Source organism: Netta rufina (assembly GCF_964035555.1).
Source record: "Netta rufina genome assembly, chromosome: 20".
NCBI lineage: Eukaryota > Metazoa > Chordata > Aves > Anseriformes > Anatidae > Netta > Netta rufina.
Window position 1 is genome coordinate 12,715,258 of NC_140144.1, and position 15,003 is coordinate 12,730,260.

At 45.7% G+C, this 15,003-nt stretch overlaps 1 long non-coding RNA gene across 1 annotated transcript; it reads left to right on the plus strand.

Moving 5' to 3' along the window:
- The first annotated feature begins 6,451 nt into the window (after positions 1-6,451).
- On the plus strand, positions 6,452-8,134 carry LOC311217112. Its single transcript, XR_014619005.1, has 3 exons — positions 6,452-6,543; positions 6,769-6,862; positions 7,779-8,134. It is a non-coding gene; the product is annotated as an uncharacterized lncRNA (long non-coding RNA).
- Positions 8,135-15,003: the final 6,869 nt, after the last annotated feature.

Below are 15,003 nucleotides of genomic sequence, written 5' to 3' on the forward strand. Positions count from 1 at the left end.
AAACCGTGGGGTAATGTTTCTTGACCACATAAGTGCAGTAGTGCCTAGAGAGTGAGCAGGGTCACCTGCTTCATGTCTAAAGAATAAGTCTGTTCGGGCCCATTTCGGTGCGGCGCCGCCCGCGCCCATTTCTCAGGTGGAGCTACAGAGCAGGTGAGATAAAGGAGTTGGGAACAGAGAGGTATTGCACAACCGTATGTTGCATTAGTATTAGCGAGCGTTGTGTAGGAGGTGGGTATTAGCTCTGGTGTAGAGGGATGGTTAACTGAGATAGGTCACATAGACATAAAACAGCTGAATCTTCACGATTTGGACAAACATTGCACACAACTTGTCTGAGCCAATCAGACACAAGGAAACAATATTCGTTTGCAGTTTGGGAAAGTACCGACTGTTATTTCGGTCGAAAGGATGAGGAAGAAGCTGGTAAGATAAGGACGTAGGGGGACCAATCATGAGCTTAACTTTTGTAATATGTATGAGCTAATTATATGTTAAGGAATAAAAGGCGTCTGAGCTATCCAATAAATCGAAGCTTGCTGATCACTCATATTGAGTATCCCTGTCTTCCTTCCGTCGACAACAAATGGCGCCCGAACACGGACCCCGCTGGCGGTGAACCTGTGAGCCACGGATCGATGGAATAAGGGAAGGAAACAGGTCCTGCAATGCAGCTCAGGAGGTGGAAGGGACGAAAATGCTAAATCCTCGCACCCGGGAGCACCTATAGAGGGTCCCGCCGGCCACGCGTCGCCGAGGTCTTGCAAAGGCTGCAACAGTGCTGACGTAAACAAAGGTATGGAGAGACAAGCAACGTATGATCTGCTCAAGTGCTTTTTAGAAAAGCGGAGCACGCAGGGTATAGACTGTAAAAAGGAATTGCGGAGGGACGCGGAAAAAGGAATTGCGGAGGGACACGGGAAATTGAAGTAATCACGGTGCGATGCGGGACATCCGAGATCGGGTTGCTACAGTAGACCAGAGGCATCAGTGGACAACGGCAGCCGACCCTCACTGTGTGGCGAGTCGGCACAGAGCAGAGGGGTGGACATCAGGACCCTGCAGACTGTCTGACGTAACCATGGAAGCAGCGGCGGCTGTGCTGCTTCTCTCTGGCATTCATTTTATAAGAGGTTTATCTTGCAATGCAAAAAAGACTATTCGTCCCCAGATCGGTGTTATAACTATGTTTCTGGATAAGATTCCGTGGGGTTGCCACATTCTATGGATTAGTAATGACGACTTAGCTCTATTGCGGGGCAGGAGTGCAGAGATGCAGATTACACTGCCAAATGACCACCGGCAGACTTGAGGAGACACTGCTCGGCTGCGGGGATCGGCTGCGGCGTGGACGCCCCTAGGTGCACCCTGAGCGTTTTTGCTCGGAGGGGACTCCACTCTCAGCTGCTCACCACAGGAGCAAAGATCTCCTGAAGCTGCAGACAAACAGTATGTTTTCAGCTGCTGGAGGGATACTAACTGGAGTGTTAATAATTGTATGTGTTATTCTTAAATGTCCAGGTATTTTGTGTTGAAAGTATTTGTGTAAGGGTAAGGTTTTAAAACCAAGTGTTGCAAGTCACTTCACGAGGAACACAATGAGAGACAATACTTGTTTGTTTGGTTATGATTCTAAATTATATTGGCCGCACGTATTGTTTGCTTATCATTCTAAATTATATTCTTGTGGTATGATTGAGGTTGTGGTATGATTGAGAGTGAGATGTGCCAGAGGCCTCTGGGTGTGCAATTGTGCTGTGTGTGTGCGAGTGTGCTATGTACTGTGTTAGTGAGAGCGTGCTTATTGCCATAGTGCAGGTTGCCATAGTGCAGGCTGAAATCATAGGAAATTAGTGCCGGCAAAAAAATCATAGGAAAATGAAGGATGAAGTAGCCCTAGATTCATTACAGTGCTTTTTAGAAAAATGGGGAGTCGATTGTAAGCAACTAGCAGGACTAGTTGCGATCGGTCGAGCAAAATCATATTTCACAAGTATGGAGTCAAGGACTGGGGGCTTTGGGAGCTGAAGCAAAATCTAATAACAATCCGATGTGGAATAATGACACTGCAAAGGCTCTGCCACCTGGCATGTTTTTGATTTGCGGGGATCGTGCATGGCAAGGAATACCTGCCAATGTGTTTGGGGGTCCATGTTATCTAGGGCGACTCACATTGTTCGCCCCGGACTTACACAGTCTCCGGAACCAGAGCTTGTCGCAGAGATCCAAACGAGCTCTTAAGACTTTAGGTTCTGACTGTGACGATGGTGTAGAATTATGGGGCGCTGCTGAGAGAATATTTGCTTCATTAGTTCCAGCAGTGGGAACTGCACATGCTTTGGCTAGCATTAATAAGCTTGCTTGTTGGGCTGTTAAGCAATCAAATGTAACAACTGAAATTATTACTGAAATGGCACAAGATATGGATAGTCTTAGGCATGTTGTGTTACAAAATAGGGCTGCAATTGATTTTTTGCTTTTAGCGCAAGGACATGGATGTGAAGATTTTGAAGGAATGTGTTGTTTCAATCTTTCAGATCATGGTCGATCGATTCATGACCAGTTGAAATGGTTGATGGAGCACACAAAGAAAATTACAGTACAACCTAGTTGGCTTGACAATTGGTTGCAGTCCATCTTTGGGGGTCTGTCTAACTGGTTAGTGAGTCTAATCAAAGAGGGATTTCGCTTTCTGCTTATAGTTATATTGATAAAAATAGCTGCGCGAATAATTTTTGGTTGCTTAACTAAGAAGCTTGACCAAGTCACAGAAAAGGTATTAGTAGTCCAAAATAAAAACGGGGGAATTGTAGAGGGATGGTTAACTGAGATAGGTCACGTAGACATAAAACAGCTGAATCTTTACGAGTTGGACAAACATCGCACACAACTTGTCTGAGCCAATCAGACACAAGGACACAATATCCGTTGGCGGTTTGGGAAAGTACCGACTGTGTTATTTCGGTCGAAAGGATGAGGAAGAAGCTGGTAAGATAAGGACGTAGGGGGACCAATCATGAGCTTAACTTTTGTAATATGTATGAGCTAATTATATGTTAAGGAATAAAAGGCGTCTGAGCTATCCAATAAATCGAAGCTTGCTGATCATATCACTCATATTGAGTGTCCCTGTCTTCCTTCCGTCGACAACACTCTGGCATGCTAGTGATTGCCGGTTCTCTGTTTTTGCAAGTGATAATGAACGTGTTTGACGTAATTCCATTTGAAAAAGTTCCAGTTACTTGACTGGTCGTGTTGTTATTTCAATATTAAAAGCTGTAGCAAAAGCATGGGGATTGTTGCTTCTAGAAACACCCCAGGTCTCTTGTCTGTTCTCTGCATGATGTTCAGGTAAAGCAGATTTAAAAAAAAAAAAACACAAATAAACAAACAAAACAAAACAAACAAAAAAAACCAGCTACTGCTCCTCCTGCTCTGCTCCTACTTCCTTGTGCTTTGTCCCTCCCCTTTTCCAGGTGATAGGGTTTGGATATTGGGCGGGGCCAAATGGTATATGAGCCCCAGGCATGACATCAGAGAGCTCCTTCTGCCTGGGCTGCTCTTTGGGGTAAGTGTTTTGTTTTCCTTCAGTCAGTTGCAGGGTTCTCTAGGCAGGCTGGAGTCTATGGATTTCTGGATTTCTAAGTGCTTGGAATTCACTTAACAGAGGAATATTTAGTAGAGGTTGCTGGCTCTTTTTTTTTTTTTTTTTTTTGATGGTGGGATGCTCGTCTGTTTTTGAGCTATATTTTAATCTCTAGATGTATAAACCTACTTGTGTAATTCTCCAGAGGACTAAAACCAGCTTCATTTCATGCTACATGTGGCTTGGCAGTTTAGATGCAGCGTTACCAAGAGCCTGAGCAGGGTTGTATCAGAGTCTGCTCTTTCCTCTGCAAAGGGTAAGTCTGTGATTACCTCTGCAGGGGCTGCTGTGCGTGCACGTCTTTTTGGCATTTATGGATCTCAGATGTTTTGTTTTTTTGAGGGGCAAATAGTGTGTGTGCTGAGCGTGGTTGGCAGGAGGAGGTGGGGAGGTGCTCAGGACTGGTAGGTTTGGTTTCTCAGAGTGTGCGGCAGCCTTTGGGTGCGATGCGACTGATTGTTGAGTCTCTCCTTGGGTCTGCTGCAGAGCACCTGTTCTGACTTGCTGTTGCGGTGAAACGCAGTGCGCAGTGCAGGACGTCTTGACCGGAGCTGCCTCTGCAGTGACTCTGGTGCGTGATGAGCAGAGGTAACTGTTGTTTTTGGGGCGCGGTTGTCACTGCAGTTATTTTCCTACAGCCAATAGAGTAAAATTCCAGTTTGCCTTTTAGAGGTGCTATAAGTGGGTAAAGGGAACAGATGGAAGCATCTGCCACGTGGGGCAGGCAAGCGGCTGAGGTACAGGAGGGGATGAGAGTATGTGATTTATTTCTGGGGATGAAATGGAATTAATTTTGTTGGTGTATAATGTGTTCTGCTCCTAGATTTTTCTTTCAATGTGAAGAAAAGTTTGAGCTAATTCCAGTTAAGAAAGTTCCAGTTACTTGCTGGGTCGTATTGTCCTTTTAATATTCAAAGCTGCAGCAAAAGCGTGGGGATTGTTGCTTCTAGATACACCCTAGTTCTCTTGTTTGCACTCTGCATGCTGTTGAGCTAAAGCAGACTAAAAAAATAAATAAATACAGGAAACACACACACAAAAAAGAACAATAACAAAAAAAAAACCACCATTGGCTGACTTCTTGTGAATGCAACGATAATTTAATCCCTTTGTTTTCCCAGGTGGTGTGGATGACGCTGGCTGCACTGTTGGAGCTTGGACTCGGAGAGGAACACGTGAGCACAATCGTATGTTGCATCAGTAGTGGTCAGCATTGTGGAGAAGGTGAGCAATGGGGCCGGCGTCCTAGTGAATGCTGGTACTCTGTTTTTGCAGCTGATGATGAGCCTGGCAATTGACTAAGATGACAATCAGTGCCTGTGCGTTTCTTGAAGCGGAGGGAATTTACCATTCAGCAACCTGAGAGCTAAGTTGGGGGGCACCTGGTATTTGCATATCTGGGGTGGCTAATGGGAGCTGGGAGCCAGAGGAGCATGGAGCCAGCTGGCTGACTAGACTTGGTTCCACGGTGAGGGTGGCTCAGGCTGGGTCATGTTCAGGCTGCTTGTGGCTGGGTCACCAGGCTAATAGAAGAGGCGGGATTATTTTGTAGCGTGAATGTGTGCGCCAGGCAGGACAGTTTCCTTCTGTTTGTCTGTCTTGTGTTGCTTCTGCAGCGTCTGTTCTGTGCTTCTCGGGTCTTGATATCCTCCTAGCTTTTTACACTGGACTGACTAGACAGGCGACTTGGTAGTGGTGCTGAAGGGCCTCAATGCATGTTTTGTCATCATGACTCTGATCTGAGCACTTCTTGTCTTGCAGTCACTGCTTAAAGAGCAGGTCTGTTTCAGGTCTCGTGCATCGTATTCGGTTTGAGATCGCGTCTGTTTCCATCCTCACTCTTGCAGAAGTCATCGGGGCCGCATCAGGAGCTCTTGTTGGGAATTGAATTCCTAAGCATCGTCTTATGGGGTTTTCAGTCCCCATCCTTCTGGTCTGTTGTCTTGAAGGCAGGCTTTTTAGGCCTCCATCATCCCAGTTCTGGCAGTTGCTTCCAGTCGCGTGTCGTGACATTTGAGTCTCTCCTTGGGTCTGGTGCAGAGCACCTATTCTGACTTGCTGTTGCCATAGAGCTTCCCTATGGGGGGTCACCTTTTCTTGCGCCTTGTGTTGTGTGTTTTGTAGTGTTTGTGGCATGCCTGTGTATGTGTTTGGTCTGGAGCTGTCCTGCCTGACAGTTAGTGATTAATGTGGCAGTGCATGGGTGTACTAATACATTGTCTGGACGGTTTTGGCAAAGGCATCCGGTCTGCCTCTGGGCACGTGCTGAAGGGCAGCTGGCACAGTCATCTCTGTGGTTTTTGGCAGATGTGGAGGTGGGAGAGTATATCTGCTTGTGAGCAGCTGCTCGCATAAGTGCTTGAATGGTGTGCTTGAGGAGGTCTGTTGAATCTTGAAAGGTTACAGATATGGGGTTTTGAAATGTTTATTCTTATTTCTTTCCTGTCCCCAGTAGAGTGTAAACCTTTGGAACCTGTCACAGGAAAGAGCTCCATCTGGAACTGTTCAGCACTCCGTAGGCAGCTCAGTGACGGGCTTGATCTACTTCTGAGGTGCTGAGGTAATGGGGTTGCTGTTTTGAAACGATAATTTGTAAATGGGGTCCCTGCTGTTGTTGAGGGATGGGTTCTAATGCTGGCTGCTGAATGATTATATTGTGACTGTTTTCATTTGTTAAAGCTGCAACACAGTGTACAACGTGGGACTTGAGCATAGCTGCTTTCGGCAAGGTGAGCGATGAACAGATGTAGCAGGTACATTAGGGGTGCAGTTGTCACTGCAGTTACTTAACTACACAAAATACAGTAAAAATCCTGTTTATATTTCAGAGGTGTGTTGTAGCTGGCTTAAGAGAGCAGATGGAAGCATCTGCCTCGAGGGCAGGTGAGGGGGCCGAGGTAAGGGAGCAGATGAGAGTAACTGTCCTAGCTGTGCTGTGGCTTTGGATGCTGCTTAGGCCTATGCTTTTCTTTTTGTTTCACAGGTGTGTCGCACAGGCTCAGAGGGGCTAAGCTGCACTCTAAAGAGCAGCACGAGAAGGGCGGGCTGTTTGTGAGCTGGATTGGAGCAGAACTGCCAAGTAGCACAAGGTGACTGTGAAGGGTATCCATCTTGCTTTGCAGGTGCCATGGCAGGCTCTCCACAGAAGCAGTTGAGGATTTGAGAAGAGGTTGCAGATCATCAAGGAGCAACACATGCAGGGATGGCTTGAAAACGGTATGGCTGCTTTCTCTTCTGTTTATCAGGTGTCCCAGGCAATGTGGGCTGTGATGTTAGTCTTTAGAATCTGAACAAAGCAGGTGCTGATGGCGGTCTTCTTTGGTAGGCAAAGAGGTGCCCAAAGCCCTGTCCTGTGTAGCCTGAGCACACCTTGCTGAGGATGAGGTGTCCTTTCTACCAGTTCCCAAAACTGTGTTGAAGCTGAAATGCTGTGTCTGTGTTTGGGTTGGGGTTGCACCTTGGTGAGTGTAGGGATGGATTTTAAGTGGGTGCAGCGGAGGGCCTGGACCCAGTGTCCTGTAATGTGTTTTAACACATCAGCATAGCCTTTTGGTTCTCAGCTTACTGAAGTAAGTGATTTTTCCTGTGAGTGGAATGGAATTGAATTCTTTTTTGGCATGTAATCAGTTCTGCTCCTAGACTTTTCTTTCTATGTAAATAAAAGCTTGAGCTAATTCCAGATGAAAAAAAAAAATTCAGCTACTTGCTTGGTCATTTTGTCCTTTTAATATTCAAAGCTGTAGCAAAAGCATGGGGATTGTTGTGGAGGAATGGTTAAGTGAGGTAGGACACATGGATGTTGAGCAGTTAGGAGGTCATGGGCTAGGGAGGTACCGTACTCAACTCATATGAGCCTGGGCACGTGCGCAGCCGGTTGAGAACCAATCAGGCCCAAGGACACGATGCCCTTGTGTGGTTGGGAAAGTCCCTAAGGCGGGACGGTAGCTAAAAGAGGGAGGAACTAACTGACAAGATAGGAAAGTGTTAGCCAATCCTGAGCTTAGTTTTTGCAATACGTATGAGTTGATTATGTTCGAACTAGATAAAAGGCGACTGAGCTATCCATTAAAGTTGAAGTTCACTGTTCACTCATATTGAGCGTCTTTGTCTTCCTTCTGTCGACAACAAATAGCGCCCGAACAGGGACCGATCTGAACGGGATTTGGACACTGCTGGCGGTGATCCTGGGCCACGGTTGGACGGAATAAGGGAGGAACCGGTCCTGCAACGCAGCCCAGGAGGTGGAAGGGACAAGAATCCCCTCACCCGCGTCGGGAGGGTGAAAGGGACGTGGAGTCCCCGCACCCGGGAGAGGATCCCGCCGGTCACGCGTCGCCGAGGTCTGAAAGGTGAAAGGGACGAAAACTTGGAGTCCCCGCACCCACAGCTCGGAAGGTGGAAGGGAGTCCCCGCACCCGGGATGAGCCTATAAAGGGTCCCACCGGAGAAGCGCCGCCGAGGTCTTTGCAAAGGCTGCAACCGACGTATATAAAGGTATGGAGAGACATCGGCGTATGCTTTGCTCGAATGCTTTTTAGAAAAGCGGAGCACTTTAGATATAGACTGCAAAAAGGATTTATCAGGATTATTAGCATATGGAGTAGCACAGGGTTGTTTTATCAATCCTGATACAGTTTTTGAACAAACAGAGTGGTGTAAATTTGGGGACAAATTCTTTGATGAAGTTATTAATGAAAATAAGGCTGCTAAAAAAATTATTGAAGCCTTGGAGAGCAGTCACTAATGCCTTAGTTATACATCAGGCTGAGCAGAGAGTCGCTACTGCCGCTACAGAGCGACTGGGATTGCCGGGAAGTGTTGGAGCTGGGGATTGCCCACTGCCGCCTTCAGTGAGAACGATAACGCTGCCTCAGGGGGCTACGGGGCAGTGGGAGCCTTCCCCCCCTCAGTCACCGCCACGAGCAGTGCTGCGCTCGGAGTTCCACGGAATCGAACGGCAGCTGACCCTCACCGTGTGGCGAGTCGGCACAGAGCAGAGGGACGGACATCAGGACCCTGCAGACTGTCTGACGTAACCATGGAAGCAGCGGCGGCTGTACTGCTTCTCTCTGGCATTCTTTTTATAAGAGGTTTACCTTGCAATGAAAAAGGGATACTAACTGGAGTGTTAATAATTGTATGTGTTATTCTTAAATGTCCAGGTATTTTGTGTTGAAAGTATTTGTGTAAGGGTAAGGTTTTAAAACAAAGTGTTGCAAGTCACTTCACGAGGAACACAATGAGAGGCAATACTTGTTTGTTTGCTTATCATTCTAAATTATATTCGTGCGGTATGATTGAGGTTGTGGTATGATTGAGAGTGAGATGTGCCAGAGGCCTCTGGGTGTGTGAGTGTGCTGTGTACTGTGTTAGTGAGAGCGCATTTATTGCCATAGTGCAGGCTGAAATCATAGGAAATTAGTACTGGTCGAGCAAAATCATGTTTCACAAGTATGGAGTCATTGTGCGAAGTAGCCACTTGGAGAAACTTAAGGGAACGTACAGTTTAAAACTTTTTGATCGTAATGAGTCAATTCACAAATCCATTACTTTCTTGAAAGAGCACGTGAGAAAGAGTCAATATGGTATCAATCCTTTCAATCAATGGTTCACTGATTTGTTTGAAACAATGCATAGATGGTTACTGGGATTAGTCAAAGAGGGATTAAGGATTTTGTTCACTGTGGTGTCAATCATCATTGCATGTAGTATTGTGATAAATGTGGTTAAAGAGTTACTTGCAAAAATGTTATAAAATGTTATAGAGATTTTGAAGTGGTGCCAGAAACAGGTACCCAGTGGATCACTGCAAAGTGGACTGAAGCAGCTTTAGAATCTGCACACGCTGAAGACGACCAGGAAGAGGTTCCTGATAATCATTCTGACAATGACGTGGGCTGTGACACCTCGACGACTATCAAGAACAGCCTTTGATCACCATCAAGTGATTAGGTTTAAGTGTGTTACTACTAAGTTGTGTTACTTACTATTAATTGTGTTACCATTAAGTGCTTACAGTAATTGTAGTGTTATTAGGGTTAAGTTGTATAGTTGTGTTATGTTATGTACCCTTTCAGAACATGCTTGTTTGGGGTCCCGATAGGGGATCCAAAGGAACTGAGTGAAATGTTAGCACCATACTCTGCCCGTATTACTCTGCTTAATGGATCTTTTTCTGACTGTAGGAACTGCACACGCTTTGGCTAGCATAAATAAGCTTGCTTGTTGGGCTGTTAAACAGTCAAATGTAACCACACAAGTTCTTTCTGAAATGTCGCAAGACACGGAAAGCCTAAGGCACGCTGTGCTGCAAAATAGGGCCGCTATTGATTTCTTGTTCTTGGCTCAGGGACATGGGTGTGAAGATGTAGAAGGAATGTGTTGCTTTAATCTTTCCGACCATGGTCAGTCAATTCACGACCAGTTGAAATGGTTAAGGGATCATACACAAAAAATTGTAGTACAAGATAGTTGGTTTGAAGGTTGGCTTAAATCTGTTTTTGGGAACATGGGTGGATGGGTTTTGTTAGTTAAAGAGGGACTTTGCTTTCTACTTATAATTATATTGATTATAATTGCTGCATATGTAACCTTTAACTGCCTAACTAAGAAACTAGAGCAACTCACAGAGAAGGTATTTGTAGCACAAAATAAAAACGGGGGAATTGTGGAGGAATGGTTAAGTGAGGTAGGACACGTGGATGTTGAGCAGTTAGGAGGTCATGGGCTAGGGGAGGTACCGTACTCAACTCATATGAGCCTGGGCACGTGCGCAGCCGGTTGAGAACCAATCAGGCCCAAGGACACGATGCCCTTGTGTGGTTGGGAAAGTCCCTAAGGTGGGACGGTAGCTAAAAGAGGGAGGAACTAACTGACAAGATAGGAAAGTGTTAGCCAATCCTGAGCTTAGTTTTTGCAATATGTATGAGTTGATTATGTTCGAACTAGATAAAAGGCGACTGAGCTATCCATTAAAGTTGAAGTTCACTGTTCACTCATATTGAGCGTCTGTGTCTTCCTTCCGTCGACAACAGATTGTAGCTTCTAGAAACACCCCAGTTCTCATGTCTGCACTCTGCATGCTGTTGAGCTAAGCCATATAAATAAGGTAATAAAACCACAGCTGCTGTTCCTCTTCTTTCTGCTTTTTTCGTGCTTTCCCCCTGCACTTTCCCATGTGATTGGCTTCAGGTTCCAGGTGGGACCTAATAGTAACTGAGTTGCAGGTGTGCCATCAGAGAGCTTCTTCTGCCTGGGCTGCTCTTTGGGGTAAGTGCTTTGTTTTTCCTTCAGTCAGTTGCAGGGTTCTTTAGGTGGGTCAGAGTCTATGGACTGATGCATTTTCAAGTCGAAACCGGTACGCATATCTTTTCGAGGTGGCAACTGGTAGGATCTGTCATAGTAAAGCAATCTAAGTAGTAGGTGCCTGTATTGCACGCAGCTCTTCCTCAGGTGAGTAGTTATTACAGCAGTTTTACGGATAGTATGGCGATGTTATTTTGTGTGTTTGCTTTGTGGTTCTGGGTCCCTTATGATTTTTGCAGAATTACAGGGCTTTTTTTGAGACTTTGCCTATATGTCAAATCTTATCAAAGTGACAACCTTGGTGGCAAAGTGATGGAGCAGGGTTTAGGAGAAATGTATCATGGAGGCTCCCTGTGTGAGCATCTATCTTAAAATGGCAGCATTGGGCATATAAGCAGTGGTCTTTCTCAGGGTTAGGGGCGGTTTGTTATATTTCTGGAGCTTTTTCCTGTGTGTTTGCTGTCTGTCGAGTCTTTAGACCATAAAGCCTTCTAGGCTTTATGTGCATGGAATTCACATATTTGAGGTATGTTTATGAGGGGTTGCCAGGTACGTTGTTTTTGGGAAACCGTGGGGTACGGTTTCTTGACCGCATAAGTGCAGTACTGCCAAGAGACTGAGCAGGGTCACCTTCTTCATCACTGAAGAATAAGTCTGTTGGGGCACATTTCAGCGCGGTGCTGCCTGGGCACATTTCTCAGTTGGAGCTACTGAGCAGGTGAGTTAAAGGAACCAGGAACAGAGAGGTATTGCACAATGATATGTTGCATTAGTAGTAGTGAGCGTTGTGCAGGAGGTGGGTATTAGCTCTGGCATGCTAGTGAATGCTGGTTCTCTGTTTTTGCAAGTGATGATGAACCTGTTCGACGTAATTCCATTTGAAAAAGTTCCAGTTACTTGACTGGTTGTGTTGTCCTTTTAATATTAAAAGCTGCAGCAAAAGCATGGGGATTGTTGCTTCTAGAAACACCCCAGGTCTCTTGTCCTCTGCATGTTGTTCAGGTAAAGCAGATTTAAAAAAAAAAAAAAAAAAAGAAAATGAAAATCTGCTGCTCCTGCTCTGCTCCTACTTTCTTGTGCTTTGTCCCTCCCCTTTACAATGTGATTGGGTTTGGGTGCTGGGCAGGGCCAAATGGTATATGAGCCCCAGGCATGGCATCAGAGAGTTCCTTCTGCCTGGGCTGCTCTTTGGGGTAAGTGTTTTGTTTTCCTTCAGTCAGTTGCAGGGTTCTCTAGGCAGGCTGGAGTCTATGGATTTCTGGATTTCTAAGTGCTTGGAATTCACTTAACAGAGGGATATTTAGTAGAGGTTGCTGGCTCACTGTTCTTTGCGATGGTGGGATACGCTTCTGTTTTTTGAGCTATATTTTAATCTCTAGATGTACAAACCTACTTGTGTAATTTTCCAGGGGACTAAAACCAGCTTCATTTCATGCTACATGTGGCTTGGCAGTTTAGATGCAGCGTTACCAAGAGCCTGAGCAGGGTTGTATCAGAGTCTGCTCTTTCCTCTGCAAAGGGTAAGTCTGTGATTACCTCTGCAGGGGCTGCTGTGCGTGCACGTCTTTTTGGCATTTATGGATCTCAGATGTTTTGTTTTTTTGAGGGGCAAATAGTGTGTGTGCTGAGCGTGGTTGGCAGGAGGAGGTGGGGAGGTGCTCAGGACTGGTAGGTTTGGTTTCTCAGAGTGTGCGGCAGCCTTTGGGTGCGATGCGACTGATTGTTGAGTCTCTCCTTGGGTCTGCTGCAGAGCACCTGTTCTGACTTGCTGTTGCCATAGGGCTTCCCTCTGGGGGGTCACTTTTTCTTGTGCCTTGTGTTGTGTGTTTTGTTTTAGTGTTTGTGGCGTGCCTGTGTGTGTATGTGTTTGGTCTGGAGCTGTCATGCCTGGCAGTTAGCAATAACAGCTAACGTGGCAGTGCATGGGTGTACTAATACATTGTCCGGACTGTTTTGGCAAAGACATCCAGTCTGCCTCTGGGCACGTGCTGAAGGGCAGCTGGCACAGTATATCTGTTTGCGCACAACTGCTTGTTTACCTCTATTCATTTAATAAATTGTAAAATTTAATTGCAATCCAATTTGGGACCCAGTCATGTATGACAACTGGGGGCTTGTCCGGGAGGGCTTTGGTTCCTGAATTCTTACTTTATCTAGGAGAGGCGCCCCACCATTTGGTGGCTGCTGTTCGAGTCAGGTCGGGACTAATGGCATCTTGAACCTGAATAAAGGTAAGCAAAGGTTTTGATTTTTTTTCAGTTCCCTTGCTGGCTGCAGCACTATATTTTGCCCGTAATTCTGCGTGTGAAGATGTGAATGAAGACAATGGAGTCATAAGCGTTTAAAGCGTATACTGTTCTGTTGGGTGGGTTTCGGTTGCCTGTGTGTGTAAGAGTGTGACTGAGACGGAATTCAGTTCCGAAGCGATTGTGGAGGTCTTCTAACCACGGTTCCAATCTCCTGCTAGGGACTTGGCCAGTGAAGGAACGAAGGGATTCCTATAGGATTTGTGGGTGGGTGATAGATCTTAAATCCTCTGTAAGACACTCTTATTAAGGTAACCAAGGGCTGTGGGAATTGCCACAGTAACATTCCTAGATGGGTCAGACAAAATCGAAGACCAGGGACCAGAAGAAAGGGAGCAAATTACCAGACATACCACCAGAAAGTCCATTAGGAATAACGGTTAGAAATTGGAATGAGAGGGGCCCCAGAAAAGGAAAAAGTAAATAAAAAACGGTCCAGTATTGTGTGATAGAATGGCCAAAGGAGCCTTTAAGACCACATATCTTTCAGCCTGCTTTTGGATCCTTTGAAGACTGTATTTGTCAGGCCTTAAATACACATGTTAATTCGAGGGAACCTTTTTGCTGGGAAGAAAGTGATTATGCAGGATTATGGATCAGGAGGACTTCATGTCCTTTTCCAGCCTCAATATTTACACTAAAAGCAGATAAGAAATTTGAAGAAGAAGAACAGGAAAAAGAAAAAGATAATAAACGGGAGCCGTTGGATAACCTTACATCTCCCTATCCTAACAATCCACCTCCGGTGGCTGTGGTATCTCCAGCAGTACCACCGTTGCCCCAGCTTTCAACACCATCAGCACCAGAATGAGCCCGACCACCTGCTTCATGCACGAGAAGTAGAACTGCCGTATCTGAGAGAGCTCCTCTATATCCCTTAAGGGAGGTAACTGGTGTGTAACTGGGTTGGAGTTTTAACAGGGTTTTAATGGTTTCAGGGTTAGCGTGTTAGGGTTTTAGAGGTTTTTTTTTTGGGATGGAGTGTTGCTATGTTTTTTAGGGTTAGGGTCCTAGGGTTTTATTTTTGGTCAGTTACTTAGGGTTAGTGTGTTAAGATCCTTTTTTATTTATTTATTTTTTTTCAGGTTAGGTTCTCCACGGTTAGGGTTTTGAGCGTCCTATTTTTTTGGGTTATGGTGCTGAGCATCCTAATGTTTTGTGTTAGGGCTTTGGGTTTTAAGCATCCTAATTTTTGGGTTAGAGTTTTGTGTGTCTTCATGTTTTCAGTTTGTGCTTAGAGCGTCCTAAAGTTTAGGGTTTTGGTTTGTGTTTTGAGCGTCCTAATGTTTAGAGTTAGGGTTTTGAGCATCCTACTATTTTGGGGTTAGGGCTTCAAGCGTTCTAATTTTGTTGTTTAGGGCTTTGAGAATCCTAATGTTTACAGTTAGGGTTTTGAGCATCTTAAGTGTTTGGGTTAGGGGTTTTAGGCATAGTACTTCAGGGGTTTAGTGTGGTAAATAGTTTGGGTTATGCCTGTAGGGGTTTCGAAGTTTTTTAGTGTTAGGGCTTGAGGCTTTTTTGAAAGGCCGGTAAGTGCTTGGGTTACAGTGAGTGCCGGTAAATGTATTTCTCGAACACTCGGCCTGTGATTGGTCAAGCCAGCTGCCTGGGGAATGCTGGTAGGCGTAGTTTTCCGGCACCGGGCTTCCGGGAGGCCATGTTAATTGCCCAGAGTATGCCGGGAGATGTAGTTCTTGGACTCTGGACTTCCGGGAGGCCATGTTGGGTGCCCAAAGCATGGTGGGA